This window comes from Lutra lutra, chromosome 5, assembly GCF_902655055.1.
Source record: "Lutra lutra chromosome 5, mLutLut1.2, whole genome shotgun sequence".
Taxonomy (NCBI): Eukaryota; Metazoa; Chordata; class Mammalia; order Carnivora; family Mustelidae; genus Lutra; species Lutra lutra.
The window spans coordinates 18,647,457-18,667,893 of NC_062282.1; the positions used below are offsets into that span (position 1 = coordinate 18,647,457).

Here is a 20,437-nt window from a genome sequence, read left to right on the forward strand (position 1 = left end):
GTTTACTTCTTTGGTACTTGCAACTAAGTATGCATCATTCAGCTATCCGAACATGTAGATTTAGGACTTGATACGTGAGTTCTGTCTTTCTCTATTGGGTATCTGTGCACAAATTGGTACCTCACCTTCTCTCACCAGAATCTTCATACCTATATGCATGAGAATACATATTTTAAGAAGAATTTTATTGTTCAAATAGCACATCCATTATAAAGTGGTGACTTAGATTATTTTCACAGAGCAAGGGCTATGTAAGAAAATCATAACCTTCTAGTGAAAAAAATAACTGAAGCATACTGAAGATTGAATTTATCCCTTAAAAACATGAGCTATAATATAATAAAGTGATACAAACCTGAATAAAGCTAAATTTACAAAAATAGTAAATATAGGGCTTATTTCCAATAGTTTAGCAAATGCTTATTAAATTAAGTGATAATCAATAATTGAATACATGAATTCTTAGAACATTAACCAGGATCACACAAAAAGCAGAATAACACTATGTGAAGTTCATCTGTTATTCAGTTTTACAGTAGTCATAATTTTCTCTCAGTCTTTTCTAAAAATGTTACTTACTGCATATTATTAGTCATCTCAGCATGTGATGCTTAAAAATAACTTTGAGTAACCACTATTGATATTCAACACAGGAGGAATTATTCACAATCACAAATAAATACACGCGCACGTGTGTGTGCCCATACGCACTCTCCTTTTAACGTTTTGTAATGATATATCACCCTTTTAGCATAATAATTCAGAAAAAAATTCAATTACCTTAAAGCCAAAAGTTAAAATGCTTTTAAAAGCCCTAAGAGTATGAATTGCTCAATTATCATGTATTAGTAAAGTGAAAGGAAAGTTCCTGGTAAAATCATAAATCTCCATTCCTTATTTATTTGATTTTTCTTGATATAAATTGAACCAATTCATAAAAATAAAACAGTATTTGTTAAACAAGATATAATAATTTCTACCTACAGTTTAATATAAAATATATTACAAATATAAATATTTATATAAATATAGAAATCATGAATTGACGTAAATACTATGTTTTGATGTGGTAACACTGACATGGTAATACAGGACATAATTTAAAAAGAGCTTTGTTAAGAGACTAAAGAAATGATTTCTTACCTTAAATTACACATCTGTGATCACACTTTTCCTTTGGATGTATGAAGACATTAATAACAGTCTACTTAAGTCATTTTATTACACAGATCTTAGATTTGATATTTTTACATGAAAACATGGCTCACTTCTGAAGAGAACCATCACTGTATGCATCTTCCTATCACAACTGTTAGGCAGATTTAATGATATGACATCTAAATGGCATAGGTGTGAAAACACAGTAATATTTCACATTTCATGTAAGAACAGTTTCAGCAGAATATTTGCAGTACTATTTCATCAGCAAGAGTGATCTGATGTTCATCACAATACATTCTAAGAGGTAAGAGTGACAGATATTCTTATTAACCACAAAATGAGAAAAGATTGATTTCAATCAATATCACAGTCTATTACATGAAATATGTTCTGTGAAAATACCAGATCTAAAATATCATCTACCTAAGGAGATGAGTTTTTGCTCCATCCTTAAAGGATGCAGTCATACTGAGATATAAGTGTGTCATGTGAAGCATTAGCAGGATTTTTTTTTTTTTCTATAAGCTAAGCACTGTTTTTGCTGTGGTAAGAACTTGCTATGTATTATCCCACAGGTAAAACAAATGACGGTTCCTTCCCATTATAATTCAGCTCTCTCTTTTTGTAGGAATTACCTAAAATGATCACATCACTAAGCAGATCATTGGAAGGAATCAGGTCCAGTAGGAAAAAAAAAAAAGCATTCTTGGCTTGAAAACTACCCCCTACTGCTTGAAAATGGTACACAGCAGTAGAAGTTAAGAATCCAGAAACTGGATATTTGCTGAACAGGATATTTGCTGAACACAACAGAAAAGAAAATGTGATTTTTTTTTTTTTTTTTTTTTTATTGGAAGGTGCTAAGCTACTCCAGGGTTAAACTAGTAAGTTAGCCTTTGAAGTGAGAACTATTAATAAAGGAGAAAACATATTCTGGAATTGGAGTTCCAAGTTAACGTGAAACCTGATTTTGCTACAGTAGTTTCTATATCCAGTAGCAGAACTGTCCCTAGATCTCATCACTGAACAAGGTAAAGTACAGGTTAGTTAAATTAGTTAAGTGGAACCTTCTATTGTGTGTGTGGCTGAGCTCTTGAGCATTCTGAAACAATGTGTCAATCAACTGCTCATGGCTTGGGAAGAATAACCATATGCCTTTCAATTCGGAAGAGACCTTCTGCTGGAATCATGAAAATCTTTATAAGAAAAACCTATTCAGTTCATTTCCTTCCTAGAAATAATAATGAAGACCCATAAATTAAAGTGATTCTCAAATTGCTTAGGATAACTTAATGAGTAAATGATGCCACTGAATAAGGAGGTTCAATATTTCTGGATAGCTGTGCATCTGCATTTTATAAACCCGAAAGCCAATGAAGAATGCCGAAAAGACCAAGCTAACTGATAACCTGCTTGCCATGGTTGGATTTTCATGTTTTGGTCCTGTATAGGGGTAATTGAAAGCTGTAAACACATTTTCAGAACCTTCTCGTTTTAATGTCCCCCCCCCCCCCCCCCCGCCACTCTGTAAGGCAATTTTCCAGCTGAGCAGTCTGTGAATGAGTTTCAAAATACCTGATGAGAAACTGGAATCATGAAATGGTCACAGAATCACCCAAAAGTATGTCAGTTCTCACTCCAGAGAGTACAGAGAAATATGAGACATCAAGCACTCCGAACCACAGAGGTTCTGAAGCCACTGTGATTTCCATGTAGAAAGAATGATGTTTAAAGGGGAGAAAATATTTATAAAATACCAAAGGTCTCTGAAAAAAAAGATTCGCTGGTGTGTCCTGTATTACACATATGTCTCACTCTTTCAACATACCACCAAATGATTAATACCTTTAAGATATTTTAAAAATACATATTATATAACCCACAGCAGATCTGGTAATCTGCATCTCTTCCACTTGTCTCAAATTACTTTTGAGGTAGGAAACTCAGCCGTACAGGAGAGACTAGCTATTAAAGCATTTAAACTGCTCTATAGTTTTCTTTAGTGGAGAATGAAGTTTTTAAATACACACACCTTAATAAATACCAGTGGAGAAGGATGTAGGGATGTTCCTGTATTTTAGCAAAAAGCAGTGGAGATGGGTATTTACAGAAGCTTTTTGAAAATAAAGCATTATTTTGTCATAAAATTAGATCAATAAAGCCATTTCTAAAATAACCAGTTGAACACCTACCTTACTTAATTATTTCCGTTTGAAAATTCAGCCATGCTAAGTAAGGTACATAAGTGGTTAAAACATTCCTTTCCCTCCCCTTTCAATGTAACCTTTGGATCTGAAGACTAGAGACTTGTTTAGAACTTACTGAAGTTTCCCAAAGCAAAACCACGCACCAGTTCCTAATTCAGATGCCAGATCTGTGTGCAGCCTCGTTCAGCTTCTGACTACGCTAGGCAACACTTTATTAATCATGTATGAATTTCTGTGCGTCTATCCTGAAGCGATCGCACACGGTGCAATCCCAATTAAAGGGGAAGGAAGAACAAGGTGGTGGGGTGGGGTGGGGGTGCGGGGAGCATTACCTGATGGCAGAACCGGCAGCTGCAGCAGCAGAAGCAGAAACAGCAGCGGCAGGACGCAACAACCCAGCCTTGAACCGAAGGTGAGACCCTTTTCTCGCTCCCTCTCTCCTTTTCTCTCTCTCTCTCTCTCTCTTTTTTCCTTCTAAATCACTGTAGCAACAAACTGCCTTGCATTTTGTCCCCTTTCATTCACAGAAGATTCTCCAAGCCGGGCAGCCAGCAGACACCACTTTCTTCCTGGAAGAGGTCTGCCTCTCTGCTCAGAAACGCCTGGACCCCTCTCTGTGGCTCCCTCCACGTTCACCCTTCAGATCAATGATGCTCGCGGAGCGGCTGGAGCTCAACTGCAGCGGCGAGCGGCCAGCCAATGGGGGCCCAGGATTCCCTCCAGTCATCTCCCCGCCCTCAAAACAAAACACAGCGTGCCTGTGACACATCGCCGAGTTGTGAAAAGTAATTGAATCCTGTATTTGAAATGTATCTTGTTTGTTCTTTTTCCCCCCTAGCGTTCATCGTATCATGCTGTGAATGAACGCGAAGGCTCCAGAGCTCTCAGGACACTCCTTAAAGGAGCTTCGTAGAGCGGGAAGCGTGGGCACCGGGAAAGGGAGAGCACCTGGGTGGCTTTGCACCTGGAGCTTGGCTATTTAAAGGCTCGAGGACTTGAAAAAGCAGAGAGCGGGGAGGCAAAGGCTTGGGTCCCGGTTCTCACGCCACCCAGCAGCTTGTTTCTTTTATCCTGTAGGACGGGAAAATAAAGTCCATTTCAACTGGACTTTGTTGTGTCTTTCTCTAAACGCTGTCTGAACGAGAATCAGCCACTAGTTGGTGGGTAGCCTTAGCCAAGAAATTTCCACGAATCCATTTACCTGTTTCTCTGCCCACTGAACATGGTCCAGATTTATAAGGAACTAAAATGTGTTCAGGCTATAGGGTAGGCTAGTTTCTTTCTTTTTGCCTGTTTATATATTGTAAGATTTTTGTAATCAACATTAATTTCTCTTAAGGAATCTATTAGTGATTGCTTGCAACTGTAGAGGATAGTACAATGATTTTAAAAATCTTATAATGGAAACAGTACTACTACCTCTTTCCAAATTCCAAAACCACATGCATGCTTTGTCCAAAGCATGATGATCTTTCTTAATTTCTGTTGATTCACAACCTCAAGAGTTCCTGTGGGTGAAATTCGTTACTGGCCCTACACACTGAGGGCAAGGAGAGACCAAAGAAAAATTCGGGCTACTCCAGATTGATAGGTGGCAGTTTAATAAGCAAGGGAACTTATATACCAGGCTTGCCTTAGGTCACCACAAGACTAGTAGATCTCAGCACCTGTTCTCTAGAATCTTAAAAGCTTACGTGGAGCTCTTGATGGGGTTCAGTCATGTATATAGGGCATATGCTCTCAGTAACACATGACTCTCTCAAGTCCTGGAAGTGGCTTCTCATATGCCAACAGTGTACCTAATGCACATTCCAACCACAGGGGTGGCGGTAAGGAGCCTCTGATTGCCTGGGTCTGGCTTGGGTGTCAACCCAAGGTCACATCCTCTGATTGACCTCCTCCAACAATTTCACTATTGAAGTACTGAGTTACTGAAATTTGCTTACACAAGTTCATGGGAATCATTTATTTTCACTCCAAGAATCTAAGTCACTTTATCATTCATACGTCAAGAATGCAGCAATATTGGGGATAATCATTTGATCTAAGTATATAAAAATCTCAAAAAAAAATCTCAAGAGCACAGAATCTCTGCAGTTTTAAAAATATGTATAACTACAAGCGGGCTTGGTAGCTCAAACAACTGCACAAATAAGAATGTCTTTTCAATGTCGCTGTTGAATAAGAATAAAATTAATGTGTCTTTCTGAAATCTTTTTGTTCCACTGAAGTAATACAAATAGGTTGATGAATTTGGTGTAGCCAAGCTTTGTGTGTCATGACAAGTTGAAATAGCTTGGGGAGACTATACAAACAAAACAATTTTGTTACCTGTCCATCATGTGAAGGAGCCATGGAAAAGTGTAATATTTACAGAACTGTATGCTGTGTTGCTATAAAAAGGTGAAAGCTAACTTTATTGTAACTCACTCATGTAGCCAGTAAAATTTTATTTAGGACATTCTCTGGTTAACTGTGGTCACCTGGCTTTTGTGAAGAAAGGACTGTGCTAACAAAATGATAATTATAAACAGTTTTTATTTCTTAATTCTATAATCACATGTATTCATTTATCTGAATTCATTTGTGGATCACAAATAACAAGTCACCGAAACAAAGAACATTGTCTTTGTTCTGTAGTCACATTGTGTGATTTCCAGACCATTAGCAAGAGCTTTACGTGGGAACTTATTGAAAAGGCAAATTCTCAAGCCCTTCACTAGTCCTATTGAATTGGAAACACCAAAAGTGGCATCCAAAAATCTGTGTTTTAACATCCCTTCAGATAGATGATCCTAATGCACACCCAAAGTTTGAGAGTCATTGCTCTAAGGAAGGCAAATGCCAACTACTGTGACAGACTAGCACCTGCTTTTGAAAATAAACTGTTATTGGAGCACAGTTTCACCCGTTTTTCCCATATTTTCTATGACTACTTTTGCACCACGACGGTAGAGCTGAGTACTTGCCACAGGGACCTATGACGTGAAGCTGAAACTTTGCTGTGTCCCTCTAAGAAAACTCTGTTGAGGGGCACCTGGGTGGCTCAGTGGGTTAAAGCCTCTGCCATTGGCTCAGGTCATGATCTCAGGGTCCTGGGATCGAGCCCCGCATCGGGCTCTCTGCTCAGTGGGGAGCCTGCTTCCTCCTCTCTCTCTGCCTGCCTCTCTGCCTACTTGCGATCTCTCTGTCTCTGTCAAATAAATAAATAAATAAATAAATCTTTAAAGAAAAAAGAAAAAGGAAAACTCTGTTGACCCCTGCTGAGGGCATGATAAGACAAGCTATATAATCAGTAATTGGTAGCAAGAGTTGAAAAAGAGGTAACATTTGAAGATGGATGGACGAGATCAGATTAATGGAATCAATGGGATTTGGAATAAATTTAAAGGGATGATCTGGTAACTTATATTGCTATGTTTTCAAGTAGATTTTTGCTGTTTCACCTCAGAGGAGGGATGTACTTCTCCTTTCTAGAATTGGTTGTGTGACTTGCTTCAGAATATGGCTAGAAAGAACATTATTGTGTTCAAGCAGAATCCTGAGGAACAAAGGTAAGTTTGTACCCTTTTCATACAGAAGCTTTTCCATCACCCCGGGCTATTAAATAAGAGAACAGCTACGCTGGGATGAACATGCAGTTCAAGAGGTTAATAAAGCTTTTATTTGTAAGCCATTGAGATATTTTAGGCTCATATGTTACCACATAGTCTGTCCTGACTAAAATAAGTAAGTAAAATTTAAAGTAACTAGAGATAACCTAGTGCTAACATGAAAACAGTGACTGGAACAAGGCATTTAACTAGAAACTTAAAAATCACTTTTGTGGAAAGAACAGTAAAGCTAGTTGAGTTTCTTTAAGAATTGCCGGAAAAGCAGGAAATAAATATTAAAAAGAATTATGGCAGACAATTAAGGCTAAGGGAATAGAACTTAATTCTTTAGCAATGGGGAGTCTTGGAGACTGTTTAAAAAAGGAATAACATAATCAAAATTGTGCAATTGGAAGATTACTCTATTGAAAAGAAAGAAACAGAAAGACATAGGAAAATTCATCACAAGGATGTGACAAGTTGAAATATGACCTAATATGGCCAGAGACTCGAGCATTGTCATCCTTATACCTATATTCAAGGAATTAACAAGTTCTGTCAGCTTGATTTCTTTTTTTTTTTTAAAGATTTTATTTATTTATTTGACAGAGAGAGATCACAAGTAGACGGAGAGGCAGGCAGAGAGAGAGAGAGGGAAGCAGACTCCCCACCCAGCAGAGAGCCCGATGCGGGACTCGATCCCAGGACCCTGAGATCATGACCTGAGCCGAAGGCAGCGGCTTAACCCACTGAGCCACCCAGGCGCCCTGATTTCTTAAATACAACTAAAAATCATCATCATCATTTTATCTTTATCCACAACTTTAATTGTTTTGGTTCAGGCTTTTACCCTTCCTTCACAGACATTTTGTATTTGTTTCTCAACGAGTATCTCGATCTTTTTGATATGTCTGTTATTGGTCAACAATAACTGGTCAACTTTGCCTCATAGCTTCTTTAATCTAGAACCCAACAGGCTGATGGGACATTTCCAATCTCATAGAAGAGGGAAAGGAGAGAGAAACCAGGATATTCTCATTCAAACAAAAATAACTGTTGCTTCTATTTCTTCAACCAAAGAGCATTATGGACACATTACTAAGTGTGATGTCAGTGTAACAAAGATGCATACTCTTCCTAGAGGAAAAGAAGCATAAATAAATAAAATAATTATTTTGAAGAATAATACACTCTACCTCATTCTTCCCTGACCCTAAAGCAACAAAAGGTGAGGTTGCTTACCAGGTGGTTTTGCATGTCTAGGGTAAAGATTATATTTCTTTTATCTTTCTTTTTTCATTCCTTATGTAGTACTTATTGCCAAACTGAAATGATTTTAAGCAGAGAAAAAGAATATAATGAATCATAGAGGCATAGCTTCGAGGTTTTTATTAGACCATAGATGTAGAGAGCAGAGAGAAGAAAACAAATCAGAGTGTTCCGTGTTTTGAATCTTGGACATTATTCATTCTTACTTGCATTTTCCTTAAGCAGAGGATCAACCAAAGGCCCATGTATACATAATTTATGCACCTGTTGATCACCAGAACCAGTGTAAAAATAGGGGCCTGATCAAAGTGGACACTGTGAGGAACATGGCTTGATTCTACTGGGATTTCTGGACATGTAAACATAATACCTCCAAGAATTGTCCAATCAAAAGGCCAGAAACTCCTATCTCTCTAGACTACCTCTCTTTTGAGATATACACACATGTACGCGCAGTGACTCCTTCCGTGCTTTTCAGCATAAAAGAAGACTGAGGGCTATAAGTAAAGACAAGCCATGGTCACCTGAGGGATGCACCATGAACAAGAAAGTGGATCGCCTACACGTGAATCTGTCTTCTCAGCTGCAACTGAAATCAGAGGGTCTAAGAAAATGTAATTTGTCATCTGATATCCTAGGATAACAGTTACGTCAGTAACAAGTGGTAGAAGAAGACAAATTTACAGAACTATGATGTCAAATATTTTGGGATTCAGATTTTAAGGCAGAATACCCAGATAAACTAGGGTAAGCTGATCATTTGAAATAACTGGGACAGAAACTACTACTGCAGAGTATGAAATAAGAGATTCACCTGCTTATCCAATAGCAATAATGAATACTACAACAACTATTAGTACTAACAAACGGGTTAATATTTACTGAACTCTTACTAGATGTCAGATGTGGGGCTAAATATTTCACGTATATTTTCATAATGTGAGGTGACAGTATTATTTTCTTCAACTTAGAAATGAGAAAACAAAGTCATAGAGAAGTTAAATAGCATATAATGATCATAAACGTAGTACTCGATGGAGTCAGGATTTGAGTTATGGTGTCTGAACTCCAGAGATCATTTTAATAATCACTGATCTCTAATGCTTGCCTTTAATATTTCTTCACTGCCTTTTGAATATGGAATCTGAATATAGCAGTTCTATAGTTCTTGATATAAATGGTGGGGAAAATCTTGATTATTAAGAAATAATATTTCTAACTCACGAACTGACTGATTTCTTAATCCATTGAACAAATAATTGTTGAATTCTGCAATGTGCAGCATTCTGTGTTGGGGTGAACGGTAAATGCAAAATAATAAACACTATAATCTCTGGAGACAAAGAAAAAGCCTCCTGCCCTCAGGAATTTATAGCAACTACCTGTTTTATCATGCACTACATATCAACTAAGTATTCTTACAATGGAATACTATTTTGTCCCAAGATTATAAATGCATCTTCATTGGGAACAGAAATAAATGTAACATTTGAAAAGGAAAAGCGGCAGAAAGCTTTGTCACAAAGCAGTGAATTTCAGATTCAGCAGAGTTGCAAACAGATAGAGATCATACCCACTCCAGTAATGTTCTCACTGTCTTGATTAGAATGGCACATAAGAGTCAACCTTATATGGAAGGAACTGATTTTTAAAGACCATGTGTGTGTTTGGCATTAACTATTATCTCATTGAAATGTCACAGCAATAATGTCAGAAGGTATTTTTATTGCCATTTTATAGATGACATAACTGAGGCTTGGAGAAGAGATATCTTTTGCTCAAGGTCACACTGACAATCAGTATCAGGATTCAGGACCATGGTGCACACTCTGTGGCTCTCGCTCTAATGCCATTCCTTTTTTTTTTTTTTTTTTTTCTCAAAATTACACCTGCCTAATTGAAATATCTATATACTCTCTTTTTTTTTAAGATTTTATTTATTTATTTGACGGACAAAGATCACAAGTAGGCAGAGAGGCAGGCAGAGAGAGAGAGAGAGAGGAGGAAGCAGGCTCCCTGCTGAGCAGAGAGCCTAATGTGAGGCTCGATCCCAGGACCCTGGGATCATGACCTGAGCTGAAGGAGGAGGCTTTAACCCACTGAGCCACCCAGGTGCCCCTATCTATGTACTTTCAATAACTTCTCCTTAGCCTGTGGGCTGCCATCAATCAGTAGAATCCCAACTCTCACCTTCCTACAAACTTCTACTCCCCATTATGGGAAACACTTTTAGGAACAGCCATGGCTATTAGTGAATATGTGAAAGTGAGAAACGCAAAAATTGTAAGTAATAGTAACATGTCCTGAAATTGTTTGGAAAGACCACAAAATATAGGTTGCTTTAAACGAGATACTAAAAGATGAATACAATTTGGATAAGTAATAAGATTTATATATTCAGGCTTGAAGCTTCTGTAAACCTAGCCTGGTCTGGGTCTAGGACTTGTGTTATGGAAAATTCTTAAGTATATTACAACAACATACATTAGAGCGACTGCAAAATTGAGAGTTGTTTATTTTGGGGTGACCTGGCTGACTCAGTAGAAAATGTGACTTGATCTCGGAGCCGTGAGTTTGAGCCCAATGTTGGATGTAGAGATTACTTAAAAATAAAATCTTAAGAAAAAATTGTTTATTTTTTAATCTATTTGGAAGAAGAGTCCAATTTAATATTCATTTTTATAAAGAAAATTTAAGTGACAAAAGTATTTTGGAAAAAAACAAGTATTTTGGTACTCTGTGATAAAATTATATACCTGGGTGTCAACTTCATGGTAAAAATAGTAACATTAATAATAAATTAATTGCAAACAAACGATAAAATAAGCATAAGTATGCATTGAATTTCACTGTTATCAGAGAGTATGCACTCTAGAAATTCAAGCACAAGTTAATAGCTTAGGAGTACATTATAAATCCCCAAATCTGAGTATTGTCTGTATTTAAAAATTTTATATTTCTGGTTGCCTATAAGTTACATCTATCATAAATTTAAAAGATTCAAATTTTGGAGCCCAATAAACATTTGAGATTTTAAAAATTAAAATATGTTTTATGTTTTTTCTATAAAATGTATATACAACTAATTTTTCTTGAATGAATACATCCTTGGTTCTGAAAGACTGCTTAGTTTAACAAGAATTGCTCCCTTATAGATATCACATTAAAAAAAAAACTACTTATTTCAAAGTAAAATCTACTTATTTCCTAATTAGTGGCTTTTACAATATATCTCTGATATCGGATGTTCTAGAAGTATAAATACTCAAAATTGGGTGTACTAATATAATCATATTTACTGTATAATTCTAAAATGTATTTTATATCAATATCATGTCTTTCGTTTTTAATAGTTTTAATCTCTTCTTTCCTATATATATATATTTATCATCCATTTATTTTTTTAATTGGGTTGGCTACATTATTATTTGTCTTTACCATTTCCCTCTTTTAAAAAATATCTAAACAAAAGAACGTATTTTAGTGTTTGTTGTGACATTAGGTTTTATGGTCAAATGTCTGCCATTGAAATAGAACAATCAGAAAAAAAGAAATCGTATTTTTCAAAACCACACACAAGTCGAGAGAAAAAAAAAAAGGCAAAACGAAATGAAAAGAGGTTGTGCTATTTCTAAACCTCTCTGTTATTTCCAGATTTCTTTCTGAGCGTCTGTGTATGAGGTCAAACATACCAGGAAACCACATCAATTTGGTCTTCAGCTATGTATGTTACTAATTTGCTCCTTGGATTCAGGCTGACCCTGAATGATACAATTAAACAACTACAAAGTGACTCCAGTCTGTAGAAAGCCACAAAGAGCTGTTGGAGGAGGTCAGAGAGAAGACAGACTTCTGGTTCTATTGGGAGCCAGACCTGCAATCCTCGCCTCCTCTGTCTTTGGAATGTGCCTTATGCCCACAGTTCCCACAATTTTTCAAGAATGCAGTTCATCTGTTTTCGAGAACATGACCTTGAGAGAGCCAACATGACCTTGAGAGATCCGGGTATTATTGCAACCATCAAGGATATATGTGACTAAATCCAGGTAAGGCCTTATATAAACTTTTAAGATTCTGGTGAGCCAGACGGTGCCAAGATCAACTCTCGTAGCCTATACTGTAAGTTCCTTTGCTTTTAAAACCTGCCAGCTAGCAATCTGGAGTGGCCGGCCTCATTCTTAGGCCTCTCCTTGCTTGCTGTGTGTGGGGTCAGTTTCAAATTTTACCTGAGAAACTCCTGAGGTTGTGACCCCAAAATAACAGATTTTGGGTAAGGTTAAGTTTATAAATAAAAAGAATATGAAGGCAATGGGCAAGTGAAGGTCATTTTCCTTATTTAGTAATATTATCCACTCAGCCTTGTGTCAGGAGGGCTAAGCCACAGTCCCAAGACCCCTCTTGAAAATAATAAAATATTGAAGTAGGGAGAGATGGATAATTTTGCCTCATCATAAAACAACAACAAAATAAAGACATGAAAGTAAACCAATACAATACAAATATAGAGCCGTCATTCTATTATCTTCTAGAGTGGACATACTGGATTTATAGTAGAACAAGAAAATATACAAACCTGCTCTCCTTTGAGATATCTGGGGCCTCTACATGATGAATAATCCTTTTAAACTTAGCATAATTATCAAGGGAACCCAAAGATAAGCATAATTTCTGAAAAATGGCCAAACAAATTTCATTCCACTTACAATAAAAAGATGGTTAGAGCAAAGTTTAAAAGATACTGAATATAATTACAAAACAAAAAAAAAAATTTCGGATACCAACTTTCTTTTTTTCTTTTTTTTATAGACTTTATTTATTCATTTGAGAGAGAGAGAGAGAGAGCACAAACAGAAGGAGAGGCAGAGGGAGAGGGCTCTCCTCTGAGCAGGGAGCCCAATGCAGGGCTAGATCCCAGGACCCTGAGATCTTGACCTCACCACAAAGGCAGAAAATTAACCCACTGAGCTATCCAGGTGCCCTTAGGATACCAAATTTCTTACTTGCTGCTTAACTAAGATCTAGAAGTCCTGGGTGATGAAAGCCTGTCCAAATAGCCTCATGCATGAGTATAAACAAGAGTTTCGTTACACTATAAATATTATATAATTAAAGTAAAATATGACTGCCCACAGGCAACAAAAGTAACCCAAAGTATAATGAACAGAAATATCCAAAAGACAAACTATTTAAAAATATTTGAAATATTGAATATTCAAAATACTCAAAAAGATAAAAGGAATACTGCTTGCTTAGAAAGTTCCAAAATGGTAATGAGAACTTGGGGAAAGCTTCCTTAAGACAATAAGCACGATTAACTTATGTGTCTTTAGTTGAATAAGCATCCAACCGGGTCTGCAAACAGGTAACTAGGGCAGAAGTTACAGTGCAAAGTCAACCTTTAATATCGGGTATAGTTGAAAGATATAGTTATCTGCCTGAAAATACAAGAAGTTTCCTGATACTAGAAGTGCCTAATTCATACATATGAAGCTGATCATTTTTATGCTTACAGAGTGGTAGAATGATAGGGAAGGTTAAAATACTCATGCCAAATGACATTATGAAAGGAAAAAAAAAGTTATTCTTCTTATTGCTATTATACATGGTATGAACCATGGCTGGTTTTAGAGGAGAAAAGATTTATTTTCCTATTAATATCAGATCAATAACATATGTGCCTATGCCAGTTCTCATTTCCTTGACAGCTTCATTTTGAAAAAAATCCTCACAATTCCCTATGTCCTTTATTTCTAGCACCTTCCTTGAATTACAATTTACAAACCATAAAGTTCATTCACTTTAAATGTACAATTCAATGAGTTGTGATAAATTTGTACCGTTATGGAACCATCACCACAATCCAATTTTAAATTATTTAAATCAGGGGCACCTGGCTGGCTCAGTCGTTAGCGCATGCAACTCTTGATCTTGGGGTTGTAAATTTAAGCCCTACATTGGGTGTAGAGATTACTTAAAAATAAAATCTTTAATAAAATATTCAAATCACCCAATATGATTCCTGGAACCAATTTGCAGTCAGTCAGTCTTTAATCCCAACCCAGTCCCAAGGAATCACGTATTTATCTCCATAGATTTGCCTTTTCTGTACATTTAGTATAAGTGGACTTCTATAATATATGGTCTTCTGAGCTGCTTTCTTGTAATTAGCATAATATTTTTGAGCTACATCATTGTTGCAGTATCATTAACCCATTCCACTCATGTTGATAAATAGTATTTTATTTTTTCCATGTTTCATATTCTGTTTATCCATTCACCAGTTGATAAACATTGGATTTTTTCCACTTTTTTGCTATTATAAATAATGCTGCTGAGTCAAGCACAAGTCTTTATGTGGACATATGTTTTCATTTCCTTAGAAATATTTCTACAAATTGAATCAATTTTTCATGTTAAACTTATTATTATTATTTTTTAAAGAAACTGTCACACAGTTTTTCAGTTATTTTACCAGTTTACATTCATGCCAACAGTGTTAGAGGTCTCCAGTTTCCCATATATACTTGTCAACTGTTCATGTCATCTGTCATTGTTATTGTAACTATTCTAGTGGGAAGAAGTGGTATCTAGTGGTATGTTATTGTGGTTTCAATTTATATTTCTCTAATGATTAATAATGTTGAGCATGAGTTTCCTTCCATGTAACTACTAAACATATATATATGTATATATATAAACATGTTTATATATATACATATATATATGTATTTGGTGAAATGTATATTTCAATTTTTGCCTCATTCTTATTTGGAATTTGTCTTCTTATAATTGTAAGCTTTCTCCACATATTCAGAAAATTAAAAGAAATATAATTTGCAAATATTTTATCTCAGTATTTTTATTTTTAATGGTGTCATTTGAAGTGCAAAATTTGTTTTCTTTTTAATTTTGAAAAATTCCAATTTATCTTTTTGAAATATGGATTCTGCTATTGATACTATTATCTCAGAACTTTTCACCTAGCTAGAGGTAACAAAGATTTTTCTTACAGTTTCTTCTAATAGTTTTATTGTTATAGATATTACACTTTCACCCATTTTGAATTTAAAAAATTAAAAAATTATAAAAAATTGTTGTATGAAGTAAGGGCTAAGTTAATCTTTTCACTTGAGCTTATGCAGTCTCCTTAACACCATTTGTTGAAAAAAACTGTCCTTTTCTCATTGAATTGGCTTGGCACTTTTGTGGAAAATCAATTGAAGTAAAAGATGAGAAATTCTACACATTGTGAATATCTTAGCATTATTTCCCCCCATAACTACAAAGTATATCTTACAGGAACAAATGAAGAAAATTAATGAATCAGCAGTATTATTTCTCCTATTTGCACAGTTCCTCTAACGGCACAGAACCTGGGAGTTATATAAAACACCAGAATAATAGAAATTTAGTGCTTAGTTATTTGGCATTAATTGATGTTGAAACCAGAAAAATTATTTTCTGATAAAAAGTCATGTTTTGTTTTGTTTTTTTAAAGTAAATTCTATGCCACACACGGGGTTTGAACCCATGTGAGACACTGAGATCAAGACTCACACGCTCTACTGACTGACTCAGCCAGACACCCCAAGGCACGACCTTTTTAATATCCCTTTGGATAAATCTAGTTTGAGGTTTCTCTTGCTTTTTTTTTTTTTTTTTCCTACTTCAGTGTTTAGAAATACTGTATACTTTTGTTAAAATGTCTGAGCTTTTCCTATATTTCACTGTGTTTCCTTCCTGCACTTAGCATTCAGTAGGTTAATTATGTGTTGACACAGTTTGCGATAAGAGCTAGAGTCCACGTGGTGATAGGAGGATAGGGTATATTGGAGAGCGCCTTTTAAAATATCTTTGCTAAGAGCTGCTACTTACGGTTGCCAAGTGAGAGATAGTACCCAACTTAAGATATTCCTCAGGGAATGGAGGGCGATCTTTAATATTACGGGCGAGAAAGCTGACTCTGAACTACTGTTATAGCCGCTTAATGGTTCCCAGTGGGAGACAGTTACAGGATTTATTTCTCACACGCTGATTTGGGAAAAGTCATGCTTGCACCCATGTCATGTGTAAAGAACTTGTTCAGAATAAGTCATTCAGAGAGAATAGATTGAATGCTATACATAAAAATCAACTAAGGAGAGAAGTAAAAAATAAGTTTCATTGGCTGAAATCTTAGTATTCTAAATACAAGGGAAATAAAAAGTTACATGGGAGGGGCATTAAGGGGCTCAGTAGGCTAAGTGTCTGACTCTTGATTTCTGCTCGGGTCATGACCTCAGGGTCATAGGATGGAGTCTGGAGACAGGCCCTGGGCTCCCCAGGGAGTCTGCCTGAGATTCTTCCTCTTTCTCCCTCTGCCTTCCCCCCACACACACCCCCCGCCCCCCCCTCAGGCACACACACTCTCTCTCAAATAAATAAATAAATCCTTAAAAAACTTACATGTGAAATCAAATGCTAGCGTTAAGTAAAGAAGCCAAAGAAAGCTATCTGAAGCCAGAACATAAAATTAAAGGAAGAAAATAAGGAGGGAATGAGGAAGGAAAGAAAGGAAGTGAAGAGGAAAGGAGAAATGAAAGAAGACAGCTTCAGTGTTTGGTAATTGTATGAATTTTACAACTATGGTAGATTGGGGTAGTCTTGATTTCCATTTTGCTCACATCTTTCTGTATCCATTCCTTCAGTAGTCTCCATCTACTCTGATTCTTGTCTTGAACATGGAACATGATAGGTCCAAAGTCAGTAGCAAATATAACTAGGTAATTGCTTGAAAAATACTTGCACATTGGAGTTTGTTCATTTTTGCTTTTGAGGCCTCTGCCAACTCTTCCACATGGGGGAAAAAAAAAAAAAAATATATATATATATATATATATATATATATATATATATATAATATATATATGTGTGTGTGTGTGTGTGTGTGTGTGTGTGTATGTTTTCTGGTGAATAGAGATCATATGAGGAAAACATATGACATCTCAGCTAAATCATCTTAGACCAGTCCTATGCAACTGATTGACCATAAACTTATGAGCAACCCTGACCACAATCAGCAGAATCTGGCCCAGACTAGAAGAACCAAGAACCTCCTAACTCACCATGGAACAAATTTCAGACCTACAGAAATTATGACCTAGATAAATGGTTGTTGCATGAAGCTGCTATAATAATTAAGTCACTATGATTTGTTATGAAGCAAATGCAAACATGATATTCTTATTTTAGATAAATATGTTGGGATATTATAGGTATTTTTAAAGCACATATTTAGTAACTTATGTATTTATTTTGAGAAATTATCATTTTTGACATTATCTCTATGGTTGATAACTTGATTATTTTAATATTGACTGCATAGTTACAATATACGAGAGCAAAAGATAGCACTTTTATTTTAGAACATCTCCAACTCCTATATAAGTAAAATCAACAATAATTTCATCATAATAACTAAGCAATCATAAGATTTCATGCATAAGTAAAATTGCCTTGAAGAAAAAATTCCCATTGGTGGGCTTTAAATACGTGACCAAAAACAATAATGGTGATAACTACATACTACATTGTTCCTTTTTGTAAGTTTCAAATATCAACTTAATTATATTCAGCCTGAAAATTAATCATTATCATTTTTATTTAATCACACACTAATGCACATATTTGAAAAGGAAATTATTACTTGAATTTTTATAGCTACTTAGAATTATATGGAAGGGAAAAAATGTATTTACAAAGTTAGAGGGAAGGTAAAGAATGACAGTGTGCATTTGGTACACTAGTTATTTTAGATGTGTAGAATGGCATCAAAACAAATAATCTATTTGTGTATTATGAAATAGCATCTATGTTCTTCTCAAGTCTGATCACGTTCTGTTTACATTTGCACCTTGGCAATAAATCACCTTCTCTAGAATGTACCTTTTTCTTTCATTTCCCCACACTATTTACATTCACTCAGAAGTGCCTCCTTGAAAATCATTTCCAATCTCTTGAATGTTAGGATAGATTGTACTAATCACTTATTAGCGATTTGAAAATACTTGTGGGACAGAACAATTCTGGAAAAAAATAGCAAAAGAGACATAGGAAAAGAGAAAAGAACAGAAACTAAAAATAAACATACATTTTTGGTGGAATTTTAATAAGAAATACAACTGATTACAAACTAAATACCCTTTCTCTGCTATCAAAACAAAAGGGTAAAATGGATAGAAAGATGGGCGATGTCAAAAAAAGAGTTTCTGGAAGTATGTAATTCAATGTAGGTATTAACTTGGTTTTGTTTGTGTATTTTGAACAGGTAATACAGATTATAGGGCATTACTGAAAAGGCACAAAATCATATATGGGAAAAGGAATTCCCCTCCAGCTTTGAATTCTAATATTCAGATTGCTCTCCTAAAAAGCAACCAGTGTCACTATCTTTGATATTATTTTTTATAGAGATGTCTGAGTTCTCATAGTTCAGATTTTCTCTTTATCTATCCAAAGGACAGCTTTCTGTGCAAAGAAGCCAAACTTATGTATTTTTCAGTAGGATTTTGATGGAACAAAAATCAGAGGAGTTCTATGTTTTTGATCTAATAGAAAAGAGGAAAAATGAACTTCTCTAACATCTTTGATGTTTGTAAAATTCATATAGCAAGTGTTCCAGAGCCCTACAAGGAATCTATATCTCTCAGGTCATTCAATTTTTGACCTCAAGAACTAAAAGAAACCTAGAAGCTTTCAAAATAAGCTTCCCCATGAAGTCAATTGTAAGACCTTTGGTTTCTTCTGAATACCTTAATAGTTTCTTTAGGTTTGAAGAACAAACATCGAATATAAAATATTTCATACATGTTATCTTATCATTGAGCCATTTTCATTTGGCTTTCATAGAAATTCATGAAAGTGTACATTTTTTTTTTAAGTTTATAAACAACTGTTCCAAATTGTTCTTTCCTCAGATGTCAGAAGATTATACATCTCTGCCTACTGCTATATGCTAAGCATTGCTTCCCAGAGAGGAATCTATCTTGCCATACCATTAATACCAAGCTTGGTTCATGTGATGCTTTTTGGCCAATGCTTTTTTGGGATGCAAGTGGAAATTATGCGTGATGCATACAAGTAGGAACTCTAAGGGCCATCACGTTTTTGTCCTTCGTTTTCCTCCCTCCTTGTGAGAATCACATCACATGATCCGTATAGAGCCTGTTCATTCAGTCTGGTTTCTTGTTTGTAGACACAGAACAGAGTTAAAACTGGTTTAAAGGCATGTTAACATGTAAGCCACTGAAATGTTGGGACAGTTTGTATACATAACACAATATAGCAAAAGCTAACTGATGAGAAGTACTTAAAAAATGTGTTTTCTACAGGCACCTGGGTGGCTCAGTGGGTTAAAACCTCTGCCTTCAGCTCAGGTCATGATCCCAGGGTCCTGGGATGGAGCCCCGCATCCGGCTCTCTGCTCAGCACGGAGCCTGCTTCCTCCTCTCTCTCTCTCTCTCTCTTTCTCTCTCTCTCTCTCTGCCTACTTATGATCTTTGTCTGTCAAATAAATAAAAATTTAAAAAATAATCTTAAAAAAAACATGTGTTTTCTAGAAAATTGCTTTTGCCTACTTTAAATGGTATTGATCTTATGGGTCAAGATGTATCTTTTAGGATTTTATGTAAAAATAATACTTTTTTAAGATTTTGTTCATTTATTTGAGATAAAGAGAGAGCACAGGGCAGGGGCAGAGGGAGTGGGAGAATCAGACTCCCTGCTGAGCAGAGAGCTCGACTCAGGACTCCATCCCAGGACCCTGGGATCCTGAAAACAGACATTTAACCTACTGAGCCATCCAGGCATCCCAATACATTTCAATATAAACAAAAGTATGGAATTTACTTCACCCTACTGAACCTCACTCAACCAGCTACACAAAGAAACTACTACCCCTGACTTCCATGAGGATGCTCAGTCTTTGGATATTGATATCCCCACTAGCATTACTGACGTTTTGGTCTTGGTAGATGTGTGGGAATGCATCTCTGTCTGAGTTGTCTGTGATCTAACCCTTGGCTGGCAAAGGCAAGCACCGCACACTCAGAACCCTCTTTTCTCCAATCTGTTCCAAGTCGTCTTGGCCCATCTCCATTTCTGCCCCATTCCTGAATATCTTTTCTACAGAGTAATGGAAATAATCTCCAAAATACCTGCCTAGACACC

At 35.9% G+C, this 20,437-nt stretch overlaps 1 protein-coding gene across 1 annotated transcript in view; it reads right to left on the reverse strand.

Annotated features, from left to right (window-relative positions):
* CDH12 (cadherin 12) overlaps positions 1-4,079 on the reverse strand; it is a 1,009,850-nt gene extending 1,005,771 nt beyond the window's left edge. The window contains exon 1 of the mRNA XM_047731370.1: positions 3,701-4,079. The gene's annotated coding sequence lies outside the window, so the exon portion shown is untranslated. The remainder of the gene's footprint in view (positions 1-3,700) is intronic.
* Between the last annotated feature and the right edge of the window lie 16,358 nt (positions 4,080-20,437).